The sequence below is a fragment of the Canis lupus genome, chromosome 17 (genome assembly GCF_011100685.1).
Source record: "Canis lupus familiaris isolate Mischka breed German Shepherd chromosome 17, alternate assembly UU_Cfam_GSD_1.0, whole genome shotgun sequence".
Lineage (NCBI taxonomy): Eukaryota > Metazoa > Chordata > Mammalia > Carnivora > Canidae > Canis > Canis lupus.
The window spans coordinates 31,971,969-31,988,012 of NC_049238.1; the positions used below are offsets into that span (position 1 = coordinate 31,971,969).

Consider the following 16,044-nt stretch of genomic DNA (forward strand, 5'->3'; position numbering starts at 1 on the left):
CGTGAAGAGATTGTGAGCTTTGGAGCCGGAACACCTGGTTTTCACAACTGTTCTGCCATTTACAAGTTGTGAGTCTTTGAGCAAATTCCCTCTCTCTGTGCTGAAGTCTCTTCTTATAAAATGGGAAGAATACTAAATACCTTTTGGGGATGCTATAAGAATTAAATAATATAAAAATACACGAAAAGCATCTTGTATACAGTAGGCACTCAATACATATTGGATCTAATTATAAAAAACTACCCATTATGTATGTGGATACATAAGGTGAAGGTATGAAAGACTGTGAGAATGTGTGTGTGTGTGTGTGTGTGTGTGTGTGTGTGTGTGTAGGAGGGCAGAGGTAGGAATGGTAAGGGGAGGCATGGATACTTAGAAGAGGCATCAGGAAAAGAAACATTTTGAAAGGACTGTTGAGAGACCATTATAATCTGACATTATTACCTCACAGACATTGTCACAAACCATTTTCTTACCAAGATGACATACTTGTTGCACACAGACATGCTCCCTAATACCTTAGATATAATTCACTGGCTTTTGTAGATTTGTGAGAGTAGGAACCCTATTCAAATCAGAGTTCCAAACCTTACTTGCTCTGTGATCATAGGTAGGTTACTGAACCTTTCTTTGCTGTAGTTAGTTCATCAGTTAAAAGGGGATGAAAAACAGGACCTATCTTATTGAATTTTTTTGGTTTGAAATGATTTAATATATGCAAGTCATTTAGAAAAGTGCCTGGCACATAGTGAGTGCTCAATAAAGTTACTATTGTTCTCATTGATTAATTATAATTTATTCTCATGAAGTCAGCATGTAAATGCATGTGCAGATATATAACTTTGTATCTATGTTGGTACATGTGTGCTTGTGATATGTACATGTGTATGCATATGCATGATTATTATGAACATATGTTTCAATATATATGTGCACATGTGAGGGTGCACATATGTGTGTGGGTATACTTTTTTGTATGAATGTGTATATGTTAGCATATATATGTGCTGTGTAATTTATGTGCTTGTATTTGCATGTATGCATTAGTGTTTATGTATGGGTGTATTTGTTGAAGGTACTTGCATGTATGTTGCCTAGGTACGTATGTATATGTTGAGTGTATGTGTCTACGTTGGGTATGTGCATACATATGTTCATATGTATATGTAAAAGAGTAGCTGTGTATGGTTGTCTAGGATGTTCAGTAAATAACATAAATAATGCCTTTTATATTATAGTCGGTATGAGTGCACAACCCTATGAGGTGGCACAATGTGTGACTTATAAAGGTAGGAAAAACAGTAAAGGTGTCACAAGAGGGCGCCATTTCTCCCTTGTTGAAATACAGGAGCCATAGGTTTTCTTTCCTTTCCCCTACTCTGCTGGAAAGTAAATAAAAATGAAGTAACACTATCTACTTTGTGCAATATACATTGGCCTAAAGTACTTTATGCCTGGTTTGGTTTAATGGGTTTTACATTTATTGTTTGTCATTGTTTGAATCCAGCACAGCTGGTTTGGCAATCTAGAGAACATTACCACTTTAGTAAGCACACACCAGCCCTAAAGTAATCTTGGGCTAAGCCATTCCAGAAATCTTGGCAAGAGCATTTCCTGGCTGTTCAGGAAAGTTATGGGCCTTCAGGATGTGGGACCAAATATCACCCAGAACTCTACTTCTCATTTGCTGAATTCGATTTTCATAAAATCATAGGATTTTAGGTAGTTGGGGCTGTGGTAGACAAAGGGCTGATCACACAGCACCACTTGACGAAGCGGGTGTCCAGTGCATGTGCCAACATTACTCCCTCTGGGTAGAAGCGCAGAAAGCTCCTCCAGCAGATCCGGCTGGCCCAGAAAGAGAAAGCAGCCACAGAGGTGGAAGCCCCCACAAGGCCAGCCAGGACTAGTGGACCACCACCCAAGCAGCAAAAGAAGACAAAAGCACCCCAGGATATAGACATGGAGGATCTTGGAGATGAGAGCTGAATCTCTCACCCCTTCCACTAGAATATTCTCACCTGGAGCCAGAAAGACTCTGGTTGTTCAGAGGACTTTGGAGAAGGCATTGCCCCTTTTCATTCTCCCCAGACTGCTCTTCCTTCATGGCCTAGTGACCTGCCATGGAGGGATGTGTTGAGGGGAAGAGAGTGGCGAAGAAAGACTGGAGAATGGGGCTCCCTCGCAGTCAGCTCCACTTGTAATAAAGCTCTAGAGTTCTTTCTGGAAAAAACAAACAAACAAACAAAACAACAACAACAACAAAAACCCCAAACTTTCAAACTTTGGGGTTTGAAATCCTTTATCTGCTTCCACACTCATTGTGTATGGCCCAGTCCTATCCTCAATATCTCTCCTGGTTGAGAACCATTAATTTAGAGCAGCAACTTTTGGAATGAAGTAAGTGTTGCCAATGTTTAAAGTAAAGGAATTTTCCCAAAGTCAAATAGCCACATGGGAATAGAGGTAGACCTTGAGTCTAGAGATCTTAGTTCTAGTTTAACCTTTATGTTTATATTTGTTTTTATTTTTGGTTTGCTTATCACTAAGTTTTCAGGTATGGATTCTAGTCCTGTGTTCATGGAAGCATTCTTTCAAGGGTAGAAAGGATAAACACTGAAAAGTTAAAGTCCTTATCTTTGCATTCTAGATTCCATGTCCAATAGATGAGGTGGGTGTTCAGATCCAGGAGGAGTGGAGTGAATTTTTCCAGCCCTCATATCCACTGTCCTGCTATCTCCTCAGCTTTGGAGATAGTTCTTGCAGTTGAGTCCTGATGCTAACGAGAGGATGGCCCTATGAAAACTATGTGCTGAGTGGGGTTAAAATGGTCCCTATATAACATTTCTCAGTTTCTGAATAAAGTATCCTGGAAGACACTGAAAAATATGGGAACTATGATTGACAGTTAATCTACTGCTTGAGATTGAGAGAACTTTTCCCAAACTACTCGGCTGAAGAACTGAACTGAAAAAGCCAGTCAGCAGCTGCCTGTGCTTGGAAATGAACTAAGACTACCTTCCTAAAAGTAAGTACAAAATATTGTTTGTGGCCACTTCATGTGGGCTGCCCATATGTGAAATATGAGATTGGTATCAACCATAAGACTGTATATCCCTCTCCATTACTGCATGGCTAATGTGCTAATCATTTAATGTTGTCACAATACCATCTCCTTTCTTGCTTTCAGTGTCATACCTCCACTCAGAGATTGGGACCTCGGTGGGCAGGAAGTGGTAGTGGTGGAGAACTTGTGTTGGTCCTGATATCCTTATTGGTACTGATCTCATGAGTAATGGGCTGAAGGCAATTGTAGAGAGGTTTCTACTTACTCCACTTGTTCAGTACACCACAGAAGTAGCCAGTCAGGGTTGGGGAAGATGTTACAGAAGCCTGGAGGAGCTCCTCTAGAAAAAAGTCCACTCAAGATTGGAAGCTGGTCTGAGTTATAACCAGCAACCTATGGGTTTGAGAAGTGATTTTACATAAGGTCTACATGAAACAGAGAGTTGGGTCAAAGACAAATTCCTGTCTTTTGGCAAATGCAGGCTTGGATAGATAGGCCCTCATTTGAGTTTTAATAAAATAATATGAAATTTAAAAAAGCTCCATGAAAATATGTTTTCTATGACATAGAACTTTCTGCAAAATAAGTGAGAAGCTATATCATCCTGAAAATTCAAAGGAAGAGCACACTTATTAAAATTATTTACTGTAAGGACCACAAAAGAAAACTTAATACCTAGCTGCCTCAATAAAAAGCTAGAAGACATGATAGAAAACTATAACAAAAGAACAACCAGAAACATAATCAGGACAACTAACGTAATAAGAAAGGATAAAAAGATTAAAAATGAAGTAGAATTTAAATTCTCATTAGAGGCAATAATGAGAAGAATGGACATTACTGAACGTCAAATCAGTGATGTAGAAGGCAGGATTGCTTTCTTAGAATTCAGAGGAAAAGGACAGAGCAATAATAAGGATGAGAGATAAGTTGAAATTCTATACATATGCATACCAGATTATATATATACTTGTACATCCAAACATATATGTATATGTGTATGCACAGATAAATGTAGCTGTACAGATATACATAAACACACACATGTACACAGAGAATTGGGAGCCAACTTAATCATTTTGTGTGTTCCTGAGGATGTACCAGAATATTCCAAATGGAAGCAATAACTAATGATATATTTAAACTTGAAGAAAACTTTCTTGAGTGAAAAAAAATGTGAATAGACTGATTGAAAACCCTCTACACTGTCAGCAAAATCACTGAAAAGTGACCTCAGGGTCAAATTTGAATTGCAAAGCTACAGGAATAAAACTTGCCTACGTGCAAAAAGTAAAAGGAGAAATTGCATAAAACAGAAAGAATCAGCATGGTCTCTGACTTCTTGGCTATAATAAGTGTCAGGAAACAATGGGACCCAAGTATCCAAAATCTTGAGGAAAGACTGCCCTTTAATCATTCTCTGATTATTTCCTTCCCTTTTATCAAGAGGCAGTCCTTATTCTCTACCTTGTTCTAGAGTTATTTGTTCACATGCTTGTTTCACATGCAGATTGAGTCTGGGACATCATTGTTTGCAGTGGTGCCTGGCACAAACCCTATGTGGTGGACTCTCTAAAGAGGTTTGGTTGGATGGAAATAGGAAGGGATATTGTCCATGGATCAGGTGCAGAGCCCTCAGACTTGGACAATGTAGCACCCAAGTGGGAACTCTGCTCACAGGATTTTTCTGGGAAACAAATTAAGCAATGGAGATGAAGGTATTTTATAAATCACCTCCCATTCTCCTAGAATAAAGGTATATTTTTGATTCTGTTGATTTAATATTACTCTAGAGTAGATGGTATCAGGGTTAAAAAAAATGGGATAAAATCCATTTTTGTCCTCAAAGGAAGACTTTTTCCTCCTATTCTTTTTTTTAGGTGAGTCTCCAACTATTGTTCTATCAAGGCCTGCATTGAGAAAAGGATTAGACAAAGACCACTGGCACCATAATGTTAAACACTGAAGGTATTTGATTTTACATATGATCTCTGATTGAAGAACAAAAGGGTTTATTCTATTTTAAAATAAATGTCAAGCACTGGTAAGGAGTGGACCATGAAGCCCACCCCATATGGACTGAGCTGTCATCTCCTGCTGACCACTGAGCCTAGGAGTCATTTATATCAGTGGCCTCACCACCATTGAGAATCACCGCCTTCTTCCTGGTTGGTGATTCCCATTCTTCTACAATTCCACCATCTTCACTCATTTCAGTTTAGAATTCCCTAAAAGACAGTGTGTTGTTGATATTGAGAATTTTTTGAGAATGTTTCTGAGGAAACTGGAGGCAATGTGGAATTTTGCCAAACAAGTTCTACCCTACAGAATATTTTAGCAATGACCCCTGCCCCATCCTCCCCAGTCCAGAGGTCTCCAGAGTTTGAGGAGGGCTAAAGAACAGACAAGGCTTATTCCAGAGGATTGGGTTGTAGAATATAAAGAATGAGGAAGCAGATGACAGTGATAAGTGAGGGAAAGACAGACTATCACAGGCTCTGTGGGGAGAAAAGAAACTTTTGGAGTGGTTATTATTGTTGACATATTGGTTTCCATTAATCAATCTAAGTGCCTATGATAATTTTCTTAGGATAAATTCCATGATGGGAAACATTGTAGGGCACATACAGAAGCATACTTCATAATCTCTGACTTTAAGGGATTTATAATTTAGTGGTAGAGATGAGATATATATGCAAAAAATTAGATTATAACACAGCAAGTCAGCCCTTAAGGAGTGGGAGGGACAAGTGCTGTAGGAGACACAGGAAGGGAGAGCCCACTGTGGAGAGTGGCCAAAAATAGATGGTTGAAGGATATGAAGTTGAAGGTCAGCTACTTTCTGGCATCTGGAATCCTTCAGTGACCCATCAGCCCACATGGCCTGGATGGCCAGAACTTGGTGGTGGGCGTGAGGCACTTGATATGACTTGGAAGGAATCATCCTTTCAAGGGTAAATATCATTCAAGCAGGTGGAGAAGAAGGCGGTGCTGGGAAGAGACCATTTCAACTGGGCAAAACAAGGCCCACATGCTTCTAACTTCTGACATGATTAATTCCTTGTTACTTTGGGGCTTGTCCCTGAAGACCGAAGGTGGTAGTGGAGGAAAAATTCATAAGTGGTAAGAATTGCTGGCCCAACCTCATAGCCCATGTATGGGAGAAATGAATACAGCTGTCACTCTCACCAGCTGACAGGTCACTGAGCTATCAGTGGAGAAGGAGAACCCCACGCCTTGGCGATTTCTACTTCTGCAAGCTACTTGACCTCTTTCCCCTGGGGACCGTGATGCTTCCCTCTCTGTTAGGGTGGTTTTGTTTGTTTGTTTAATAACACAGAAAACCAAGGGATAATCTGAAAGAATGAGAAAACCGAATTCTCTCCAGCCATGCAAGCTGGCTAAGGGCCCCAGTTGGACATGCTGGAGCTCAGGAGCCAGCCTGTCTGTAGATGTGTGGCAACCAGGGAGGTGAGCACATTCGGTGTTATTGTGTGATTCATTTCCTCCCCCCAGCTGGTGCATTGGAGCAGACTCAGCAGCTTTCAGCCAGACAACTGCAGTGCTCCACGAGGGGCCTGGCTCTCCTGTACTGATGTGCAGATTTTCCCTGCCTGCCTAATGCAGGCCCGGAGCTTGCAATCACAGTGCTCCAGGGTTATAAAAGTGCCTGTCATGCCTTCTGTTATGAACGTGGCTCCTTGGAGAGACCACAGTATACCTCCAGCGCCGAGAGCACAGGAACGCCATCCATTCCAGAGCAGCTTGCTTCTACACGATGCAAATTGATTAAAGGTCCATTTAGTCAGAGGTGGAAGGGAAAAAAAGGCCACTGAAGGATTCCAGATACTGGGAAGTAGCTGAACTTCAGTGACCAAAGAGCATCTGGAACATGGGGGGGAAGTCTCCTTTGTGATTCAGCTGACAGGATTCAATTTGGCTAATTAGCTTCCTTCAAAGCTGGGGCGTGGAACCGAGGGCAGTACTGATCTTAGGAAGCATGTGGGTAATCACTGTTAATGGCCTCAGTCTGGAAAGAACTTCATCTCAGTGTTAGGATCTTCATTCCCCCCCTTCTCTTTTTTTTCCCCATTGATTATCGGTGAGGTTGAGAATTTGTATTCACTTTTATTTTTTATTGTAAGAATATTTATTATTATTTTTTTTTGAGAAAGGGGAGTGGGAGAGAATCTTAAGCAGGCTCCATTCCCAGAGCTGAGCCTGACGCTGGGCTTGACCTCACAACTCTGAGATCATGACCTGAGCCAAAATTAAGAGTTGGATGCTTAACTGACTGGGCCACTCAGGTAGCCCAATTGTAAGAATTCTTAACATGGCATCTACTCAGCAGATTTTTATATGCACAATACAGTATTGACTATAGGCAGCATGTTGTACAGAGCTATCTAGAACTTGTTCATCTTGCATAACCAAAACTTTCTACGTGTTAACCAGCAACTCTGTGTTTCTCCCTCCCCCCACCCCTGGCAACTAGCATTCTACGCTCTGCCTCTGTGAGGTTGATTATTTTAGATACAGGTTTCATAAGTAAACAGAACATCAGAATCCAGCAGGTTATATTTAGACATGAAGCTGAGTGTACTTTTCTTCTTTTTTATTATGGTAAAAATACATCACCTAGAACTCTGTCATCTTAACCATTTTTAAAATTTTTTATTTTTTTATATTTTTTTCATCTTAACCATTTTTAAGTGTATAGTTCAGTAATATTAAGTATATTCACCTTGTTGTGAAACAGATCTCCAGAACTTTTTCATCTTGAAAAACCAAAGCTCTTACCCTTTAAACACCTTCCCCTATTCCCCTCTCACCAGTTCCTGGCAACCAGCATCCAGCTTTGTTTCCATGAACTTGACTGCTTGAGATACATCCTAGGTGGAATGCTGTACTTGTCTTTTTGGGGCCTGGCTCATTTCACTAGATGTCCCCAAGGCTCCTCTTGTGACTGGGTTTTTCTCTTTTTAAAGCTGAATCATCTGTTCTATGTGTATACCATATTTTGTTTATCCGTTCATCTGTTGTTGGACACTTGGGTTGCTTCTACCTCTTTGCTGTTTTGAACAGTGCTGTGAACATGGGTGTGCAAGATCTCTTTGAGCCCCTGCTTTCAATGCTTTTGGGTATAGAGCCAGAATGATTTTGGTATCATTGGATGACAAATACTGCTGAGGAAATAGAGAAATTGCGACCCTTATGCACTGTTGGTGGGAATAAAAAATGGTGCAGCCACTTTGGAAAATGGTGTGGAGTTTCCAAAACAATAATAGAACCCAGAACTATCCTAGGATCTGAATTTTAACATGGCAGCATGTGAACAAATCCACGGGTTTTCTTATTGATTCTTTGAGCTAGATGCTTTAGTAATTAATAAAGATAAAGCCTAATGTATTTGAGCAAGCATCAGTAGGTAAGTCAGAAAGATCTCAAAATAATGGAGATTAGTACGTGTTACCAGGAAGAACAGAATTGCAACACTGCAAATAAAGAGCAAACCTTATTCTCTGCTTAGACTATAAGGGGATAAGCCACAGATATGCACAAAGAAAGAGCTGTAGGTTGTTTATTATAATACAAGGGTTCTAAATTGTAAATAATCAAGTTATCAAACCATGGAGGAGATATTGGAAGATATTCACAAAAATATGAATGGCGTGAATTTTATATATAAAATTGTTATATAATGTTATATAATGTTCAGTGCATTCTACGTGACACATAGCCCCAGAGTCGTGCAATGCAGTGGCCCTAAGTGCTTATTTCTGGGTTGCGGGATCTCAGGTGTCCTCTACTTGCTCTGTAATGCTTTGGTTTATTTGTTTTAAAACTAATGACTTCAGTTTTTTCTTTCAATAAAAATCCTATAAAGTGTCAGATGAAGGTAGTCTGCACTGAACCCAGGACCACTTCAGGCACTGGGAACACATCCTTAAACTTCCATCATAGGGTGAGGTAAGCAGAGGTACTGAAAAGTAGGTGAGCCTTAGGATCACCAGGAGGGCGTGTCAAGCAGACTGGCCCCGCCTCCAGAGTTTCTTATTTAGTGGGTGCCCAGTGGGGCCCGAGGACGTGAAATTCTAACAAGCTGCTGTTTCTGCTGCTGGCCCCAAGGCAGCATTTTGAGCACTGCCGAAAAGGAGAGTGTTTTAGCGGAGAAAGGCCCAGGTGCTCTGTGAGCTGGTTTATGAATTTTTGTGGTGACCATTGTTTTTGAAATCTCAATTCGGAATCTCAGCCTTTTCTCAGGATCTTCTCTTGCCACTCCGGGGTGTCAGGACCCCTTCGCCACCCAAGGTAAAGTCACATAAGGTAGAGACTTCACTTTCAACTCCTTTTCCAGGCCCAGGATTAGAGAAACAAAATAGACACTAAAAAGCTCCTTTTGACCGAATTGCTTTGTGCCTTAATTTCCTTCTCTACAACAGGGGTAATACAAGAATTCTTTGTTGCAGGTGCATCATGAGAACAGGAATATATGAGACATTATAAGACTTGTCTTGGAAAACATGACAAAGTTTCTGGTCTGTAAAAAGGAGAAAAATCTGTGTCTTTATGTATACTGCCAGATTTACTGAGTTACATAAATTGCTTAATCCCCAAAAGAGTTCAAATGAGGCTTTGTGAGCACAAGTGGAGTGCTGTTTTACTAAATTCATGGTATAGGATTTAAGACTTTTCTAGAAAGATTTGCATACATCATGGACTTTGTTAATGTAACAAAGCTGACCAGTATAATCAACTTTTTTGACAAAAATCTTCATGGAGGTTTCAGAATGTGTTCCAAAGGGGAGAATTGTTTATTCTTTGGAATTGTAAAATAATGGACAAGTAGCAATCGAGCTCTGGTGACTGGAATGCCGTAATGATGGCACTCATATTTGTTGCTTTGCTTTTCTAAAACATTTGACTTTTAAAATGCTCTCAAATTGCCTCATTTTCCCCTACCAAATGAGATAGACTAGGTTGTGTTACTTATGCCTACTTTTCTAGATCAAGTAATCGAATTGAAGTGGTGTGACTTGCCTTGGGTGGTGAGCTGTGATTTAAACCTAGGTGTCTCCACGCCATGGTTTTTCTCAACATGTGCTGCTTATTAACCTCTTGGTCACTTTTTTTTTAATCACCTAGGGGTATAGGAAAGGTGTTACCTACTTAAAGCTCTACCATAGTTTTTTCAGAACTCTGCTGGTAGCATTACAGACAGCATTTCCTGTGATATTCTTTTCTTAAATTTATGACTAAGAATTTGTTTTTCTTTTTCTTGAAAGACAAAGTTGGCAACATCACAGAATTGTGTAATAGGGTATAATTGTATAATTATAGAAACAACCATCAAATGAACTCATTTTTAGCATTAGACGAGAAACAGCCTAACGCTTTCTAATTCTGATGGGAAGGGATTTTACATTTAGAAAACCGTTCTTTTAATTTCCCTCTTTGGCACTCTCCTCTGCATCTTAAGAGCCTGGGTGATTTCCTGGCGAGAATTCTGCTCAGCCACGGCCAATGTTGAGCTGGAAGATGGAGGGGTGGGGTGGGCAGCCTAGGTCTGTTGAGCTTCTGCTTAGTCATACTTTTAGGAAAGTGTCTCAACCTTGAGTCACAAACCAAAGGAAGCAGTTTGTTGAGGGGTGTGGGGGAGGTAGATAGTCGCTTGTTAAGATCCCTTCGACAAAAGGGGCCTTGACAGCTCTGCAAAATATGCATGTTGGGTGCATCTCTAGGGAAAAATAGTTCATGGCAGAGATTTTTACCTTTTTGAGTTTTGAGGAAAACTGGAGAAATAGAAGACTTTCACTTCAGGATCGCCACAGGCCTGATGTTCAAATGCCAGGAATGGAGTCCTGAAGCTAAGGTCAGAAAGGTCTGTGGTAAACTACAAACACCAGTCAGCCTGTACTGTGCCCCACAGCTGCCCATGATGAAATCAGCCCCCCCCCCGCCCCCCAGCCAGAGTCCTACATTCACAAAAGAACCCAAAATGGTGTCCCCAAATTCTCTGAAGCTTTAGGCTCAGACAGTGGCTGAGGACTTTGTCAAATGAAAACAAACCTGGGCTTTGGTAAGGAAAAACTTCGGTCAAAGAGACAAATGTAATGAGGGGTGCACTCAGATCTCACGATCTACAAAGTGTCCCAGAACCAAGCAGGGGAAAAGGCTTTTCTTTCCTAGGGAGGAAAAGCAGGACTAAGAAGTAGTTCTGTGGGGAACTTGGACAAGCAATTAAGGTAGAATAGATGGCAGGATGGGGTGGTTTCACAGGAACAGTCTTAATGTGGTTGGCCCATCACCAGTGGTGGGCTGTTAAGAGCTCTATGATCTGCATTGTGGTGCTTGCTCAGTCTTGGGACAAGTCCAAGTTCAGGGACCTGGTTGAAGTTCAGGCCAAGTCCATGAGTAGTTGGCAGCCCTGAGCACTTGGCCAACCTCAAGCTCTCTGGGCAGTAGTGGTCTACTCAGCACTCATTCCTGAATATGGGCCCCAAGAGTGGCTGCACTGGTGGCTTATCGGAAACAGATTTCCATAATCTTTGGGAATCTGTTCTTAAGCTTGGATATGCATCAGAATCAGAAGCCTGTTAGAATGCAATCTATGTCCTAAACAATGGGTGTAATTAGAAGACCTGATCTAGGGCAGTAGATCTGTTCCTTGTCAGCTGGATACATCTCTTAATTATACTTCGCCTCAGTCTCCTCATCTGCAAAATGGGACTGCTACCTATTTCAGGTAGTCATTATGAGGACTATATGATGCTAATATGAAAGTTCCCATAGGAAATAGGAAAACTTTAAGCACTAAATTATTGCCGTAGATTTTGTTGGTTGGATTTTTGTTCTATTTAGAGAAGAGTTTCCCATATCATTCAGTGGTCTAAGCCTAATGTGTTCAGCTCTGAGTAGCTCTTCATTTAACCCAACATGCTCTGGAGATATTTCTTATATGTACTGCAATAGGTGAGAAATTAAGAGTAGGGAAACTCCTGGGTGGCTCAGTTCATTAACTATTGGATTCTTGATTTTGGCTCAGGTCATGATCTCAGGGTTGTGGGATTAAAGCCCTGCATGGGGCTCTGTGCTCAGCGAGGAGTGTGCTTAAGATTTTCTGCCTCTGCACCTTCTCCTGTGTATGTGTGCTCTCTCTAAAATAAATTTGGGAGTAGGGCTTGGATAGGCTTCTAAGATTTTGATTCTACAGTGGTTCCAGGATTGGAGTCCATCTTGAATCTGTCTAGTGTCATAGAAACTCTGTCCTCTTTGGTAGGATCATCAATCTAGAGCTCACCTGGACAGAATTGTGTACTCAGAGCTATAATTTCTCCTGGACATGGAGAATGGGTTGGGCAGTATACCTTGGTAGTAGGATGATAGAACTAATGCCCTTTAGGAAGTATTTTCTTTTGCTGCAGTTTTTAGCTTTTATATGTTTATTTTTTAGACAATGAAATGGTTTCAAAACAGGAAAGACAAAAAGGCTTGATATTGTGGCAGGAATTTTGCTGATTTGGGATCTGACCATAGCACTTTCTACTACTTATTTTTATTTTTTACTTATAGTCAGGACTTTCCTGGGACTCATGTTCCCACCGTGTGTGAAAGCACAACACTCAGGAAATCACAGGTGCAAATATGGTTGTTTTCCCCTTAGCTGGGGTTTCATTTTCTGCAGTGTCAGTTACCTGCAGTCCAGAAACAGATGATATTCCTGACAAATCGTCAGAAAGTCTTCAGTAGCCTAATGCTACGTCACAATGCCTATGTCATTCTCCTCCTTGTGTGGACCTTTTATCATTGTACCTCCTCACACAAAGGGTAAGTACAGTGCAATAAGATTTTGAGAGACCACATTCATAGGACTCTTATCCCAGTCTATTCTTACAACTGTTCCACTTTAGTTGTTAATCTTATATATAAACTAGATCTATATGTATAGTGTTAAAACCCAAAATTCACCCAAGTAAATTTGAATATCTAATCGGCTTTATTAAGTGATTCATGAATTAGGCAACATCTTATCTAGCAAGTACCATGGAGAGATGCTCCAAAGAATTGTACAAAATGGAAGGTTTTTATAGGAAAGAAGGCAAGGCAAGAAGTTAGCAAAAGAAAAAGAATGGTTACATCTTTTATTTTGTAGAGTAAGGGAATGGCAGGAATTTTTACCGGGCAGATTACCTCCCTAGAACTGATCAGGAAACATCAGATTGACTGTTAAAAGGTCACATTTCTGAGCTAAGTTAAAACTAGGTCCTAATTTGCTATTGGAGGGTGGGGGTAGATGACTTCATTTTGGAATTGTTTTAACAATTGGGAAAATATAGAATAGTGTTTAGTACTCTCTGTGGTTTCAGGCATCCCCTGGGAGGCTGGGAATGTAGCCCCTGTGGATAAGGTGTGGGAGGTGCTATGATATCTTCCTACGCTTGACACTGTGTGTCCTTTCTTCCTCTTTTCCTTTCCCTCTCTCCAAACCTTTTTTGGTGTCAGCTCTGTGCTAGATAGATGCTGTATTTGGTGCTGGACTATAAAGATGAATAAAACCTAATTTCTTTTTCCTTGGAGCTTAATGTCTAGCTACTGTTCTCAGTGGAGTTTGGAACAAGAAATGATTAGTATGGCTTCACCTGCCCAAGGAAAACTGGTCCCAGATGAAAATAGTTAAGGACTAGTATTGTGTAGGCTATAGAACTCTTTACTAAGAGTGCAAGGACCCGAGTCCTACCATTTAGTAAATGGGTGACTTGGAATTATAGCTTTGAAATTTATATCTTGATGTCTAAGGAAAACCCTGAGATGAGCAGGATCTTATTATAGGCTCAGACGAGGTCATTTATATACACATATATAAAATGAGGAATAAGAAGCGCTTTATAAGACTATTAATAAGGAGACTCCTATCAGCAGTATTCCTGATAGCCAAAAAGTGGAAACAACTCAAATGTCCATCAACCAAGTGGATAAACGAAATGTGATACGAGCATACAATGGAATATTATTCAGCCATGAAAAAGAATGAATTACTGATGCATGCTATACTGTGGATGCATCTCAAAAATGTTATGCTACATAGAAGAAGCCAGAGATAAAGGACACATATTGTATGACTTCATTCATATGAAACATTCAAGTAGCTAAATGAACAGACAGCAGACCTGGTGGTTGCCAGGGATGTGGGGAGGGGAGTGACTACTCCATATGTACAGAGTCTCTTTTCAGAGTGAGGACCCTATCCTGTAACTGGAGATGGTTATTGTACAACATTGTGAATATTCTATATGTTACTGAATTATATACTTTCAAGATTCATTTTTAAAAAAGATTTTATTTATTCATGAGAGACACAGAGAGCAGCAGAGACACAGGCAGAGGGAGAAGCAGGCTCCCTAGGGGGAGCCTCATGTGGAACTTGATCCTAGGACCTTGGGATCATGCCCTGAGCTGAAGGCATATGCTCAACCACTGAGCCATCCCGGTGTCCCTTTAAAGATTCATCTCCTATGAATTTCACCTCAATTTAAAACAAAATGGAAACAATGAAGGTACTGAGGGTGTTTAGGATCACATGATAACACATCCTCTCCCTTCATAAGGGAAGATCTAGGCAAAAGTTATGGAAGTTCCTTGTGTACTTAAGAATCCAGTTTCATTGGAGTGGCTTGTGTTACTCTCCAAGGAATCAGTGTTCCCCTTACCGTACACTTTTAGAGCCAGTCTCTACGTCAGGGAATATTTTACCTTAAAGAGTCTAGAAAACTCTTTTGCTAGCTAAGTTAACCATTTTAGGAGCTTGGGAGTTCACTTGATCAAGATTTTTTACTTTTGACATTTTATTCTCACTCCCCCCCACCCCCACCCCCCGCTCCCGGGGTGGTTTACCAGGTGAATTATTCCTTGCTAAGATGAAAATAGGCTCTTTAATTTCTTCCCCTGATGTGAGTATCCCTATTTCATTACTCTGCTTTGTTAATCGGGAAGTCCGTCTCTAAGGAGCAACTCTAATTTAATGGACTCTCAACCTGAGACTTCGCTAAGGTTAAAAAAAAAAAATTGGCATAAGGGTCTAGTAAATGATGACTAATTATCTCTGAATACATACACATGTTCCCAGAGTCCTTGAGCATCTACAGGTCTCATCCGGAATCCAGATACTTAATAGGGAAACTGATGTCCCTGCTGGGTCCCCATAACCAAATCTTATTTTTAACATTTTGGACAGAATTCATCTAGTCATTGTATATCTGGTTTATTTTCAGTTCTCTAGGTAGCTGGTTAATTTTTTACTGGAATCTTCTTCTGAAGTGCTTCTTAAAAACTACTGTTCTATTTCTGTTGCTTTGTTTTATCCTTAAAAATTTCTTCTGACTAGGGCACCTGGGTGGCTGTTGGTTAAGTGTCTGCCTTCCGTTCAAGTCATAATCCCAAGTCCTGGGATCAAGTCCCTGCTCCAGGGAGAATCTGCTTCTCTCCCTGCCCCTCCTTGCTGCTTGTGAGTTTTTTTTCTCTCTCTCTCTCTTTCTCTCTCTCATATGCTCTCTCTCAAATAAAAAAGTTTCTTCTGACTATAAAGGGTATCTAGTATCTACTAGAGTTAGGGTTTATGGTGGAATTCATGAGGTAGGATGAATCCTACCAGAGAGGCTTCTAGTTATTTCCAAAGTGGTAGAAATGAGGAAGTGGTGATTTGTTCCCCATGTAACTTAAATCCCAGAGTCTCCTGTAGCCCAGGCTAGGTTGATGTTGCATCAAGGAAATGCCAGTCTAACTTCAGGAGCTGTGAAGAATGTCTTTTTAACCTTGTTTTGTTAGAAGGGCAGTATCAGTGTTTTATGCAGCATTCCACTCAGAAGGCTTTCTAAAAATTAGCCTTCACATTCTTCCTTTCCTCATGGTTTCCACTTCATGGCAGCTGCTGAAACTGTTCCTCTCTGGCAGTCTCCCTGCACTGCCCTAGTCCTTTCCTT

General features: G+C 40.6%; 1 long non-coding RNA gene across 1 annotated transcript in view; it reads left to right on the forward strand.

Moving 5' to 3' along the window:
• The first annotated feature begins 497 nt into the window (after nt 1–497).
• LOC111090432 overlaps nt 498–16,044 on the forward strand; it is a 78,481-nt gene continuing 62,934 nt past the window's right edge. Inside the window, exons 1-3 of the long non-coding RNA XR_005371868.1 lie at nt 498–610; nt 2,651–3,028; nt 4,948–5,035. This is a non-coding gene — a long non-coding RNA (uncharacterized LOC111090432). The remainder of the gene's footprint in view (nt 611–2,650; nt 3,029–4,947; nt 5,036–16,044) is intronic.